We start from the raw sequence: 4,292 nt of genomic DNA, 5'->3' as shown, positions 1-4,292 counted from the left end.
TACACTGGTAAGGTAGAACTATGTTCAGCGATAGAAATGCAAATTGCTACAAAAAAGTGGCCCCATAAAGAAAACTCCAGGTACAGATGACTTTACTGATGAATTCTATAAAACATACAAGGAAGATAGTAATACCAATTTTATATAAACTCTTTCAGAATATAGAGGAAGGAAAAACAAAACTCAATGACTTGCCGGAAGCCAACACATCTTTTATACAAAAATCTGACACATAAAATATAAAGCCAGGAAATTTTAGGCCAATATTGCTCCTAAGTATAGATGCAGTAAAGCTTTAAAAATATTAGCCAACAATGTAGGAAAATAGTATGTCCTGATCAAGTGAGATTTACCCCCAAAATGCAAGGTTGATTTAACATTTGATAACCAGTGTAATTCACCACATTAACATGTTAAAGAAAAATGGTATAATCACCTCAATAGATGCAGTGAAGCATCCTATCTAATAATAGACAAACAGGGTAATTGACCGTACCTTCTCTACACCTCCCATGGGCTAATCAGCACGATATGCAAATTAACCACCAACAAAGATGGCGGTTAATTTGCATACGGTGCGAAGCGGTGGAGCGAAGACTGAAGGTGGCTCTGGCCGGAGCAGTGAGGGCTTTGAAGGCAGCTCTGGCCGGAGCGAAGGCCTGGGTCCTGGGTGCTGGAGGAAAACCGGTGCCAGCAGCCAGGGGAAGGGAAGGCCTATTGCACGAATCTTTTCGTGCAACAGGCCTCTAGTTTGAAATAATTTAACATCTGTTTATGAAAAAAACCTAACTCTTAGCAAACCAGGAATAGAACTAAACTGATAATGGAACATTCATTAAAATCCTAGAGCTAGCTCTAACAGGTTTGGCTCAGTGGATAGAGTGTCGACCTGCAGACTGAGGGGTCCCGGGTTCGATTCTGGTCAAGGGATTGGTTGCAGGCACATCCCTAGTAGGGGGTGTGCAGGAGGCAGCTCATAGATGTTTCTCTCTCATTGATGTTTCTAACTATCCTTCTCCCTTCCTCTCTGTAAAAAATCAATAAAATATATTTTTAAAAAAATCCTAGAGCTAACATCATAATGGTGAAACACTGAAGACATCCTTTCCTGACATTGGTCACAAGGCTATGATGTCTGCTCTCACCATTTTCCTTCAACGTTATGCTTGAAGTTCTAGCCATTGCTATAATGCAACAAAGGGAAAGTAGAAAGATTGTAATGGGAAAGTAAAATTGTCTGCATTCCCAAATCACATAATTGTGTATATAGAAAATAGCAAGGAATAATCTTAAAAGCATTCTAGAACTAATATGTGAGTTTGCCAAGGCTAACTGACTGGCTCCCTGCCCATTCATCCGCAGGGCAGGTTTGAGATCCCTGCCTCTGGGCAGGTGCACAGTCACGCATTCCCTTGTGTCAGGGCCCAATCACGTCCAGAAGACTCCTGAAACCTCAGCTTTTCTAAGCGGCAGCCCATAAGTCCCCTCTCTCCCCTCCAAAGCTGTGAGGTGGCTGGGGATGGGACAGGACAAGGTGTTTTTAAGCTGTGTCCCCTCCTTGGGGAGTGGCCTTTACTCAGTTTGGGCACAGGCCCCTATGGCTCTGGGAGTCATGGGCTGACCCAGCACTTGCCCTGCTGTGGAAGCAGCGAGTGGAGCAGTCCAGTGTTTAGTCGCAGGCAGAGACAGACACGGAAATTCAGGAAGAAGAATACTGCACTGCTAAGGTGCAAGCTGGAAGGGACAGGTCCAGGGAGGCCACACCACGCAGAACCTTTCTTTTAGCAGATTCTGGGTCTGAATCGTGGCATGTGAGCCAAGCTGTTAAACTGTCACTGGAACAGGATTGAGCCAAGGCCAGTCTGCCCTGGCACTAAAGTGTGTCCCCGGAACGGGGCTGAGCGGAGGCGGATCTGCCCCAACATGGTTTGGGATGTGCAGGTTCTTGTGCAGGAAAAACGTCAAAACAAGAGTCCAGCTGAAAGCGAAAGTCATTTTGTTAAAGCCTAGATCGTTGCGGCAGGAGGAGGGCCCTTACAGACAGGATCAGGAGGGAGGGGGTAAGCCTGGGACAAGCTGCCACTGACCACGGCTCCCCTGGTAGCAAGTCTTCAGAACTTCGGATAAAGAAAGCAAAAACGCATGCCCGAGGGAAGGGGCACAGCCGTGCTCGAGGGAGAGTGCGTGCTGCCATCCTGTGTTCCGAGGGTTTTATCTATTTTTGAGATGCAGGAATTTTAGGGGAGACCCCAGGGGAAGATCTCAACACAATATTCATTGCTTTCCAGGTGTGTCCTTGAGTATGCTGATGCATCAAAACGGGCTGGGGTCAGTTTCATCTCTGTCTTGGGTTAGTCTGGCTCTAATTGCCTTTTTGTTTTTGTTGTAGTTGTTGTTGTTACCTCTTCTCCTGACTGGGGTGATTTAAGCCATCCACTCTTAGATATCTTTGGTTGGGGAGGAGAGATTTAAACCATCTGCTCCTAGGTGTTTTTGGTTGGGGAGCGTAGAGGCTTGCGGTTTATTAGCTGCTAATTGCTCGGCCATTTGTTCAGCTATTTGTCTCTGTTTCCTCATTTCACTTTCCAGGAAGTTGTCCTAGTGTCTTAAGAACCTGCCTCATAACCAGGTATCTGGGCCTGTGCGCTGCCTCTCATGGTCCCAGCCGTCTCGGACATGGAGGGCAAGCCTTGCTGGGCCTTCTCAGCCCATCTTCTCTAGGAGTCCAGAAGCCAGAGGGCTGAGAGGAGCTGGCACCTGACCCTGCGGTAGGAGGTGGCTGCTACTGAAGGTGTCTGTGGCCAAAGGGCAAGAGGTGAGGCACCTGGTGTCCTGACCCCCATGCCTCATGGGAGCAGCACCTCACGGCATCACTGACTGTCCTTACTATTCTCTTCCGTCTCCCTACAGCCTATTCCTGAAGCTGTTTCCAGCACTCACGTTCAGTCTTTTTTAAATTTATTGTTAAAAAGTTATTTTCAAGAATTCCTTTGCTGTGGAAAGCTCCCCGCCCCCAAACCTTCACTTTCAGTCTTGAGCTCCTGATGTTTCCCAAGTGGGGACAAGGGGTGGAGGAGCCACAGTCTGTGAAAGATGGAAATCGTGGGTTACACAGACCTCAGAGGACCTGCTCGCCTCAGGGCTCGTCCCAGCGCCTACTGGGCAGTGGGTTTGGGGAACAGAGAGGTGAGTGGTGATTTCTCCCCGTATCCTAATTTCAGATGGGCTTCGGTCTCTGTGCTGCAGCTGTGTGGCGGGCTTACCAGGGGGTGGTGTCCAACAGGATGTCTGAGCATGGCGTGCCGTGTGGGCCTGAACAGTGTGGCCTCATGTCTTTGGCCTTACCTCCTCTGATGTCTGTGTGTGAATGTCTATACACACACACACACACACACACACACACACACACACACACACACAGTTTGTACTCCTGGGCAGTGCCTCCTGCCATCACAGGGGCTTTTCTGTGGTGTGCTGTCCCAAGACAGCGGATGCAGGGGGCCGGGGCAGGACTTCCTGCCGCGGTGTCCTCCTTCCCTAGACCGAGCTGCCTTACCAGGTGCCGCTCTCTCCCCTCAGCACATGGCCAGCATGACTGTGCTTTAGCAACCATGGTGACACCGACTGGACAGTGTGTCGAACTGTCCTATCCGGTATCCCTTTTCTCTCTGGGATTGCTGTGCTTCATCCACTGGCCTCCCCCTTCCTCCAGGTCCTATCTGTCCTTCAAAGACCTGGATAGGCCAGCAGCTCAGGGAGCGATTCCTAAATAAAGATGATCACGTGGTGCCCTGAGTCATAGGAAAAGAAGATTCAACTATGACGGCACCATCCCCCTTCTCTCCCTTGCTGGCATCTTTGTTCTTAGGAAGGCTGTCACTGTGGTTTAACTTATTAGATTCCCACCCTCAGAGGATGAGTTTATGAACGACAGGGTTTTGGTCTTTTGATTTTCCCCCTGCTTCTGCCTCACCTCTTATGGCACATGTCTCCTTATGCACTCCTGTTCTCAGGAATCCCAGAACCTGCGGGACCCCAAGATTTTCATGAGTTAGGCAGTCAGAAAAGTTTACTCTTTACTCAAAGATGTCCTCTATTCATATTCAGCAGGAAGCAGTGGCAGAAGCATTACCCTCAACCCTAGTCCCCCAAGAATGAGGATCGAGAAATATCGGGGGCCGCGGGGGGCGGGGGGGATTGTTAGGTAGGACAAGGGTCTCAAGTTCTGGGCAGTTCTAAATGGTATTACCAAACTAGAGGCCTGGTGCAGGAAATTTGTGCATGGGTAGGGT

Source organism: Myotis yumanensis, unplaced genomic scaffold (genome assembly GCF_028538775.1).
Source record: "Myotis yumanensis isolate MYYU_CA2020_CCGP unplaced genomic scaffold, mMyoYum1.0.hap1 SCAF_7, whole genome shotgun sequence".
Classification (NCBI taxonomy): Eukaryota; Metazoa; Chordata; class Mammalia; order Chiroptera; family Vespertilionidae; genus Myotis; species Myotis yumanensis.
This window is presented reverse-complemented; position numbering follows the sequence as displayed.